This window comes from Pantherophis guttatus, chromosome 10, assembly GCF_059756535.1.
Source record: "Pantherophis guttatus breed Tessera chromosome 10, ASM5975653v1, whole genome shotgun sequence".
Lineage (NCBI taxonomy): Eukaryota > Metazoa > Chordata > Lepidosauria > Squamata > Colubridae > Pantherophis > Pantherophis guttatus.
Genome location: NC_142072.1, coordinates 29,868,553 through 29,879,190, shown reverse-complemented (window position 1 = coordinate 29,879,190; position 10,638 = coordinate 29,868,553). Strand labels below are relative to the sequence as shown.

General features: G+C 41.3%; 1 long non-coding RNA gene across 1 annotated transcript; it reads left to right on the top strand.

Moving 5' to 3' along the window:
* The first annotated feature begins 226 nt into the window (after positions 1-226).
* Positions 227-2,048, top strand: LOC117663478 (uncharacterized). The gene is made up of 3 exons (XR_004590710.3): positions 227-346; positions 1,585-1,810; positions 1,930-2,048. It is a non-coding gene; the product is annotated as an uncharacterized LOC117663478 (long non-coding RNA).
* The last annotated feature ends 8,590 nt before the right edge of the window (positions 2,049-10,638 follow it).

Sequence of the window (10,638 nt, the reverse complement as noted above, 5' to 3'; positions counted from 1 at the left end):
GCCTTTGAACTAGAGCTACAGAAGAGACAGGATCCCTGATAGGTAATGCCTGGCTAGTATTTGCCAAGGGCTCTTTGAAAACATGGCTTGAGCATCCTTCTGGAGGAATACTAGAGCTGTGTTTTAAAAAATTAGCTCCACTGGCTGTTTCAGGGGTTGCCCACAATGGCCACACCTTCCCAGCCATGCCATTTTCTTGCAGGACCCGTTGAGGACAAAGCCAGCTCATTATCAATTCTCCCCTGCTTTCCTCTGGACCTATTAACCTGACTGACAGAGGCAGAGGAAGAGTGTGGTGAAGCAGGATGGGGAGCTCCTGATCTTCCTTGGAGCCCTTCTGCCCACGGTAGGTCCATAGGGCTAGCTATGGGTCTCACAGTCTGTACTAATTGCTCTGTGCCTGTGATTATGAGTCATGTCAGTGGACGCTTAACTAAGCCTCTTCAAAGCCCCTCCCTACCTTGCTTAGCTTTGCCCCATTATGCTGAGGAGGGTGATCAGGAGTTGTTCTTCCCTCCAGCAGCTAATGCTCAGGGCGAAGGGACATAACCAATGAAGGCCATCCACATAGAATCTTGCTTGCCTTGCTGTTTAGGCAGATCAGGACTCAGCAGTACAATGGCAATCTTTTTTTTGGGGGGGGGGGGCTTGGTAATGACTTTGGACTGCACTTTAATGTGACCACTGAGTGGACCCAAAGGACAGCAATCTCCCCAGTTCCACTATGGGATCCCTCAGCCTGACTCTTTGCTGCCCGCTTCCCAAAGAGCAGCACAGGGCTCTTCCATAGGAGCATTAATAGCACATTCAAGGTTTTGGAGCAAATCAGCAGGAAATGTTTTATCCTCATGGCCAGTGATGATTGTCCTTGGAGTGACTTATCTCTTTCCCTGTTGCAGCTCATGTTGCATAGACTCTGAATTGATAATAATCCCTTGGCAGAAAGGGAGAACCTGCTAGCACTTCCTTCCTCCTCCCCGTGAGTTTGAGCTTTAGAATACAGCAATAGCAAGTGGCTGTCTGGGTAGATGGACCCCAAGGAAGGCAGGACTAGTATAGTTAGGAACATACTAGAACTAGGGATTATTTAACAGAATCACAGAGTTAGTAGAGAACTTGGAGCTCTTCTAGTCCAATCCCCTGCTCAAGCAGGAGACCCCACACAATTCTGGACAAATGGCTGTCCAATCTCATCTTAAAAACCTCCAATGATGGAGTAGTCACAACTTCTGAAGGCAAGCCATTCCACTAGTTAATTGTTCTTACGGTTAGGAAATTTCTCCTTAGTTCTAGGTTGCTTCTTTCCTTGATTACTTTCCATCCATTGCTTCTTGTCCTACCTGCATTGTATAGTCTGGTTTGACTTATGAAGTCCTGCATGGCATAAAGTGAGGATATTCGAAGGACACTGCATGTGTCCTCAAAGTGAGGATATTCGAAGGCAGCATTCCTTGAGGAATGAAAAGTATATTTGGTATTTTGTTTTTTACATTGTGAGTTGCCCTGAATTGGGTGGTGACTAGATCAAATAATAAATAAATTTATGCAATTGATAAAACCTCTTTCCTTTCTATTCTTCCTTAGAATGACCCAGGAAACAACCTGGGTCAAAAAGAACAGCCATGAGAAACCAGAAGCTTTGGAGAAATCAACTTTAGAGGAAGGTCTTCAATAATTCAACGTCTCCACCAAACAGGCACTGCTGTGTTTTTCCACTTCCATGGGAAAATGACAGTGTCTTTTAATGGTGCTATGATGAGTGACCAGAAACAGTTTAATTAAAAAAAGGAAGCCTTTCTTAAAATTAAAAGTAAGGAAATAATATTGCAGCTGGCCAACTTGGGAAGTTTATAGCTAGTGCATCTATCTAATTTACTTGTTTTCAAACCTCATATTAAGCAAATCTTCCCTCTTTTTTTGCATTTTCAGCACCCTGCATTTTGCATTGATAATGAGACCAGTAATGGCCAGAACAGATTACAGGTGGCTCCAGACTTTGAGATAATGTACTTTTCTCTATGCAATATTCAGGTTTAGAAATACATTAATGGAACAGGAATGGCTTAACGCTATTGAAGGGTAATTTCTGTGTCTTTTTTTCTCCACTGCAATTTTCAAAATTATATCTATCTCCTTAAAAAAGAAAAACAAAGGTAAGCATTTACAGAGAAGGATGTCTACAAAATGCAAAAGCTCTGTTTAGTTAAGTTTTCCCGAACACCTCCCCCCCCCCCAAGCACAAAACATTCAAAAGAAAGGTTTGTCAAACTATTGGACAGGGTCATTTCTTTTGTTGGCATTGCCATCATAAAGTTTTGAAACAATCTGAAAAAACAGGCAAAATGGACAATTTGAGGAAAGAAGTAGGATCTTTGCCATATGTTTAATGGTAAAGAGAAGCAAGGCTACCTTTCTTGAAAATTTTATAAAATTTTACTTTAAAATTTACATTAAATTACAATTTAAAAGAAAAACTTTATAAGGTGATGTATCATTGGTATTTAACACCAGATAAATTATCAAGAATGTATAAAGGCATTTATACATTCAATGTTGGAAATTCAAATGTAAAGAAGGGACTTTTTATCATTCATGGTGGACATGTGATAAAGCAAAGAAATATTGGAGTAGGATTCATATTCTAATGCAAAAAATGATTCTTAAAGTGAATATAAAGATAAAACCAGAAACTTTCCTTTGGTGTTTTATGGAAAAAGACTTGGGGGGAAAAATTGGAACTTTGATGTTATATATGTTGATGGCAGCAAGATTACTTTATGCACAAAAATGGAAGGACTCTTCAATCCCCACAATAGACAAATGGAGTTATCAGAAATGGACTGCTTTGATAAAGAAAAAAAAAACCACACAATTACTTTTGTTTCTACTTGGAAACCATTTCTGAACTTTGTGCTTGAGGTAGAGGGAAAATGAAACTTTGATTGTCGGTTTTACTGATTAAATATATTTGTTGTTATAGAAATGGCTATACTATTATGTAAAAGTAAAAAGTTGAGGTTTGATGTTCTACACCAGAGGGAGTCAGAAGTCAATGCCTTTTCTTTCTTTTTCCCTTCTTCTCTACAATTTTCTCTTCTCTTTTCCTTCCCCTATTTTTCCTATTAATTGATTTTATATTTTTGTATTTTATTTTATAAACTAATAAAAAAGATTGACATGGTGTAAAGTCTTGCCTCTCCAATCTTCCCAAGAAAGCAGGACTCTTGAAATTGCAGTTGTTCCAAAAGGAGCTTTTATTGAAAGATTTGTGATAACAAGAGATCTAGGCAAGAACTGAAGCTTCTCACTTAAAACCACCTATTTAAAGCAATGCTAACCAAACCTCTCCCACGCTACATCATTGCAGGGAAACAGAAACTTCATATAGAGATTAACAGAGTAATGCAGGAAACAGAAACTGAAACTTTGTATACAGATCACTCCATTCCTCCCCCCTTCCTCCCACCAAAATGCCAGCGTCCCTGTAGAAATATCTGGCACCTGACACATGGAAAATTTTATACCATGATAAGTTGTAAGTTTGCTTCCCTTTAATGAGCGCAAGAGTTGGCATATGCCAGCTCCAGTGGCCAAGCTGCTTCTCTTGCCCTCCTTTCCCCTCCATGGGCAGCCCCAAAAGAACTTATCTACGGGGAGTCCTTGACTTATAACCGTTCCTTTAGTGATGGTTCAAAGTTACAATAGAACTGAAAAAAAGCAAATTATGACAATTTTTCACACTTACGACCTGTACAGCATTCTTGTGGTCACACAGGATTTGGATACTTGATAAATCAAAATTGGATACTTGACAACTGGCATGTATGATGGTTTCCATGTCCCGGAGTCAGGGGATCCTTCTGACAAACAAAGTTAGTGAGGAAGCCAGATTCACGTGACAACTGTGTTACTAACTTAAATAAACAGTAATTTATTTAACAACTGTGGCAAGAAAGGTTGTAAAATGGGGCAAAACTCATTTCACCTCTGCCTTGCTCAGCAACAGAAATGTTGGGCTCAGTTGTGGTTGTAAGTCGAGGACCTGGCATTAGAAGAGATTGTGGCTGGGCTTGATAGCCAGAGAAGACCTGCTAAGCCATAAGCAGAAGCAAGAGCAGCTGCAGGTTCTGGTCATGATCAAACTAACATCTGACAGAGGTTCCAACCTCCAGGCACCAAAAGAGGAAGGTGAGATCAGAATTCAAGACGGGGCTGTTCTCCAGGGGACAATCCTTAGTGCAAGATAAGGATCCCAGCAAGGAAAAGAGACACTGTTTCCAGACTGGTGCCTTTTTTTTTTTTTTTAATTTGATTTATATGCCGCCCTTCTCCGAAGACTCAGGGCGGCTTACAATGTGCTCAGCAATAGCCTTCATCCTTTTGTATATTTATACAAAGTCAGCTTATTGCCCCCACAAACTGGGTCCTCATTTCACCTACCTTAGAAAGGATGGAAGGCTGAGTCAACCCTGAGCCTGGTGGGATTCGAACCCTGCAGTAATTGCAGGCAGCTGGTCTTAATAAGCTTAATAACAGGGTGCCTTAAACCCCTGTACTACCAAGGCTCTTAGTTTTAAGGCACCAGGCTAGAAAGCAAGAGATCATGAGTTCAAGTTCTGTCTTAGCCATAAAAGCCAGCTGGGTGCCTTTGGGCAAGTCAGTCTTTCTCAGCCCAAACCACCCCACAGGTTTGTTGCTGTGAGGAAAACAGGAGGAATAAATACATATATCAAGAAATAAAAATAGGATCCAAGCTGCAGAGAGATCTCAGAGACTATCCAACAAATAATGACAGGGTGTAAAATGCATGCAGGTGCATCGCATGGCACAACCAAGGAGCTGGCATCATGTACAGGAGCATTTGCACAGAAAATCCTCTGGGACTTTGAGATCCAGACAGGCAGGCAAGCCAATCAATCTACCAGACATTGTAGTAATAGACAAGGACCAGAAGTAAGAGCCTGGTGGCGCAGTGGACTAAACTACTGTTAAAGTAGTATATAGCTGCCAGCTGCCTGCAATTACTGCGAGTTCAATTCTCACCAGGCTCAAGGTTGACTCAGCCTTCCATCCTTTCGAGGTAGGTAAAATGAGGACCCGGATTGTGGGGGCAATAAGCCGATTTTGTATAAAAAAGAACACCGCTTTGGGGGGTGGGGGCAAAAGCCCTACTAAGCAGGTATATACAAAAGTATGAAGGCTATTGCTTAAAAGCATTGTAAGCCGCCCTGAGTCTCCGGAGAAGGGCGGCATATAAATCGAACTAATAAATAATAAATAAATAAATAAGTAGTGACAGATGTAGAGGTGCTAAGGACAGGAGAAGTGCCAGGGCTTGAAGAAGGAACTAGAGAGGATGGAAAAGGAAAGCCAAAGTGGTCTCAATGCTTGGTAGTGGGAACATTGGGGGCTGTGACTCCTAAGCTGGGAGGGTGGCTCCACCAGATCCCAGGAATGACATCATACTGCAGGGCTAGGAACAGCTGAGGTCCTGCACAGAACTCTCAGGCTCTCAGGCCACAGTAAAGAACCTGAGATTGAGGAAGACACAGATCACCATAGGGATGAGAAGGTAATGTTACATACGTGCATACCATATAAAAGAACCAAATATAGGAGATGAATCACTGTTGTAGCTGATAAACTTCCCAGGTTTGCCATTTGCCTATAACCTCAGCCTCAAGAGGAACATATCCTTGCCATTTGCTCATGATCCAGAGGAAGATTATCTCTTCTTCAGGGGCAAGAGATAGTAGTAGCAATAGCACTTAGATTTATATACCACCTCACAGTTCTTTACAGCCCGCTCTAAGCAGTTTACAGAGTCAGCGTATCGCCCCCAACAATCTGGGTCTTCATTTTACCAACCTTGGAAGGATGGAAGGTTGAGTTAAACTTGAGCCGGTCAGGATCGAACTCCTGGCAGCGAACAGAGTTAGCTGCAATACTACATTCTAACCACTGCACCACCATGGCTCTTGATCATTCTGCTCATGATCTCTCTCCAATGTTTTCTGGAGCACTTCACTTGGGGTTTGGAAATAACCACAAGAAACTCCATCTCTAGAAAAGGCCGTAGGCATATTTTATTTTTATTTGAGAAAAGGTTAATAGTGGCTTGTCTTCCTTGTTTCTAATGTCAAAAAATATCTATGTCCCTTATTTATTTTCAAATTATTGTTATAATCAGACATAAATAAATCTAATTTGGAGAACTCCAGATAGCAGCTGTTATTTAGGAGTTTGTTAATAATTTTGTCTTGAGGTGAAACAAAATTGATATTGTATATGATAACAGCAGCAAGATTGTTGATAGGTAAATACTGGAAGAATGAAGCTTTGCCCACTATCGAGGAATGGACTTTGAAGATGGCCAGTTTTGCAGAGATGGCGAAGATTTCAGCATATTTAAAAGATTGTTCACAAGAGACTTATGAAGGGGAATGGAAAAGGTGGATAGAATATGTTCAGAACAAATATCAAACTAGAAAGTATCAAATAGCTTTTATTTGAAAATAATGTATTAGAAATAGTTTAATGTAATGAGGTAAAGAGAAAAATTATACAGGGGAGGGAGGGGTTCAAGTTTACATATAAGTGTTATATTAAGGGTTTTTTATGAGTATGAGTATATTATAGGGAAGTCTGGGGGGAGGGGAGGGTTAGGGAGGGTTAGGGAGGTTGGGAAGTCTGGGGGGGAGGTGGGGGGGGGAAAAGGGGTGAAAATGTAATTGTAAAACTTTTGCAATAAAAAAAAATAATAATAATAATTTTGTCTTGAAAGATATTATCCTGGAATTTTAAAAAAATCTCTCAAAGAGGACTGTAATAGAGCTTAAGAATTCAGCAAGGTACAAAGCAAAGCACCAAAGATACCCCAGTGAATACAAAAAAGAAGCCTCTAACCTCTAATTTGCATATTTATTCAAATATTGTGTTGAAGCTACCAGTTAGTACCATTACCAGGCAGAGCACAGAATTTGGGGAATATATAGTTATTATATTTATATATCTTAAAAAAAATTAAAAACTGTAGATAAAAAAGCATTACGGAAAACAAGGTTTTTGATAATGAGGCTTATTATTGAAAAATGAATAAAGCTATTAGGAAACAATTCCAACAACTGCTATGCATCAAATGTGAGCTGTATTTAAAATAAAATTGACGTTGAGATTCTTGTTTCTGTTTTACCTGCCTGCAAGATGCAATGGCTTGAAGTCACTCTTTTCCAGGAAAGAGAGAGATTCTTCACTTTTTTTTCTAGTGGTAATAGACTGATCTGATATAAAGGGGATCACTTGTGACTGTGTGAGAATTTACTTTCACGGAAACATGAATTACATCAAAATTAGGCTAGTTTTGGCATTTGATGAGACAATCAGTTCAGTCCCAAAGGTGCTTTTTCTAAAAGGCAACTGAACTTTCTTGGTTTTGACTAGGGGTGACAGAATAGGAGTGTTCCAATATTTGAGGGGCTGCCATAAAGAACTCGAGGAAGCAGGACAAGAAGCAACCGATGAAAACTAATCAAGGAGAGAAGCAATCTAGAATTAAGGAGAAAGCCCTCCTACCATACATAAAAGGCACCACAGACAGAATCAGCAAGATCCTCCACAAACACAACATCAAGACAGCATTCTGCACAAACCGAAAAATATTCACCATCCTAAGAAACCCCAAAGACAAAATTGAGTTAGAAAATCAAGGAGTATGTGAAATCCCATGCACCGCCTGCCCCACCACATACATCGGACAAACCAACAGAAGAATAAGTGCACGCATTGAAGAACACAAGAACTCAGTCAGAAAAGAAGAACCAACTTCTTCCCTGGTCCAGCACCTTAAAGCCACAGGACATGAAATTGACTTTAAAAAGACCAGAACTATCGCCAAAACTGAACACTTTAACAACAGAATAATTAGAGAAGCCATCGAGATAGAAAAACGCCCACACAGCATGAATAAACGAGATGATACCTCCCGCCTACCAGCCATTTGGAAACCTGCCCTTATTGACAAATGAGTCCCTAACACTAAGAATGACACCAGACCCACACTCACGAAAACCACACAGGATGTCACCACCACACATCCACGCAGAAAGCAGACTCAAACCCACACTGATAATGAGCCACGACCAAGGACCAGAAGCCAGACCCGTGTGAGTTGGGTCATGAATTAACTGAGTAAGGTCCATGGCCGTCATGGAAGCCATGAACTCTCGAGCCACCTCAGACATTTCACCGACAGATGGCAGGTTGAAATCCCCCATGACTAGAAGTCTGGGGGTACCAACCGCCACCTCAGCTATGATGTTGAGCAGTTCGAGCAGGGCGGTTGCCACGCGGCAGGGAGCCAGGTACGTGATCAACAAGCCCATCTGTACTCCACGACCCCACCTCACAAAAAGGGACTCACATCCGGCTATCTGTGGAACATGGTCTCCCTCAGATCAAGACTTTCCTTTATAATAACCGCCACCCCCCCCGCCCCTGCCCTGAGCTCTCGGCTGATGGAATGCTCAGAAACCTGGTGGGCACATACTCACGAGGGGAACCCCCCCCTCATGGCCCAACCAGGTCTCCGTAATACCTGCCAGGTCCGCTCCCCCCTCCTGAATAAGATCGCAATAAATAAATAAATATGATTAACGCCCCTGTATTATTCTTTTCCAGGACACACATCTTTTCTGAAGGGAGGGGGGCAGCCTGTCAGACCTGGAAGCCATCTTTCTATCTTTGTGCCTTCAGGCCTGCCACAAATCCTACTGTGGGAAATTGGGACGGGGCATTGCATAGAGGAAAGAAGATATGTGTCAAAATAAAATTCTTTAAAGGAAGTCAAGGCCATGGTGCCCTGCAGCTGTGTTGAGAAGAATGAGGAGGTATCTTCTGTCCTGGCCGGTACCTGATTGGATGTGTGGTGGACATGTGGGAGAGGGGCAAGGTCTTGAACTTTCTTTTAGGTGTGGAAAACCCGGAAGCTCTCAGATTTGGGTTTTCCCAGATGTGCAAATATGACATCTCTATTGAAAGTTAGCTTGGAGAAACTTCAAGCCTCAGAGTTTGATTTTGTTGGGGTGTTACTTGGAACCCTGACAGGTTGCAGGATTGGGTATGTCTACTTGGGGACTAAGGGAGATATGACAGCAGTGTTCCAATGTTTTAGGGGTGTCTAAAAAGACAAGGGGGTCAAAGTATTTTCCAGAAGGCACCAGAAGGCAAGTAAAGAAACAATGGATGGAAACTAATTTAAGGAGAGAAGCAACCTAAGGAGAAATTTCCTAACAGTGAGAGCCATAGATCAATGGAACAACTTTGCTCCTGAAGTTGTTGAGTGGTCTATCACTGGAGGCTTTTAAGTAGAGATTGGACAGCCATTTGCCTGAAATAGTCTGGGGTCTCCTGCTCAAGCAGGGGATTGGACTAGAAGGCCTCTAAGGTCCCTTCCAACTCTATTACTCTATGTTCTATTAGTTCATTGCTTCGGACCCAATTTTAAAACTGAATCTTCAAACTGAGTTCTACATCAAGCTGAATAAGTGCCTTTGAATTGTTTTGGAGAGATTCAAAGGTGATTCGGAGATTTGATGGACTTTCTGGGTTTGAGGAGGCTTTGTGTTCTATGCTTCCATCTCAGGTATGGAAAATTAGAGTTTCTCTAATATTGATATGAGCTGTTGGTATCTCACTCTTTTGCTATAATTAATCTAGGTGATTTTATCTGGAGAGATTTATTTATCATGTGGCACATTCACATCACATTTCAATAAAAACACAAGGGATAAAAATACAAAATCTAAAATCTAAAATATTATAAGCATATGTCTGGATTACAGATATAATTTTTTGCTTCATTTGTCACAGCCAGGAAATCAGCAATGTCTCCATTATAGACTCTGTTTTGGCAGTCTGTCACTATAGGATAGTTTGTTTTTCATCCCCGTAGTCACAATTTTGATTATTGTATTTTGCCCCACTTATAGAGGCATCAGCACAACTACCATGGCCAGTTTGAATTTGGTTCGGTGTTCTCCATATTGCATGGGGCTAGTGAAATCCAGGTGTTTTTTCCAAAATGCAAATTTGAACATTGTGGGGGACAATTTTTTATCTAATATTATTTCCATATATGGGGGGGGGAGAGGGGGGAGGGAGGGAGGGAGGGAGGGAGAGAGACTCAGATCCTCTAATTTATATCTTTTGTTTCAATCCCTGATCCTTTTCCTATTCCCTGTCCCTTCCTCCCCCTCCCCTTGTTTTCTTTTTTAGTAGTCATCTGTTCTGTTCTGTTCTGTGCAATGATTAGTCCTCACGGTGAGAGGATGATTGGAAGAATATGCTATTATGTAAAATGCAGGGCTATTTCTTTACGCCAGAGCATGCCGTATGATCAGGGGCAACCTTTTTTCCAGGTTCTTTCTGAAGCAATGCCCAGCATCTGATTTCCAGGGGATGCTAAGCTTGCCAATGAGCCTGGCCAGCAAGCCTGCCGGTAACACAGATCGTCACAGGGGAGCTGCTATTTTAGAAATAACTTATAAATTAAGTAAGTAATAAAAGTTTAAATTATGCAAGTGTTTATTTTGAAGATGGCGAAGGCTTCCTTCTCTATTGGTGCAAGAAAATTTCTCTAAC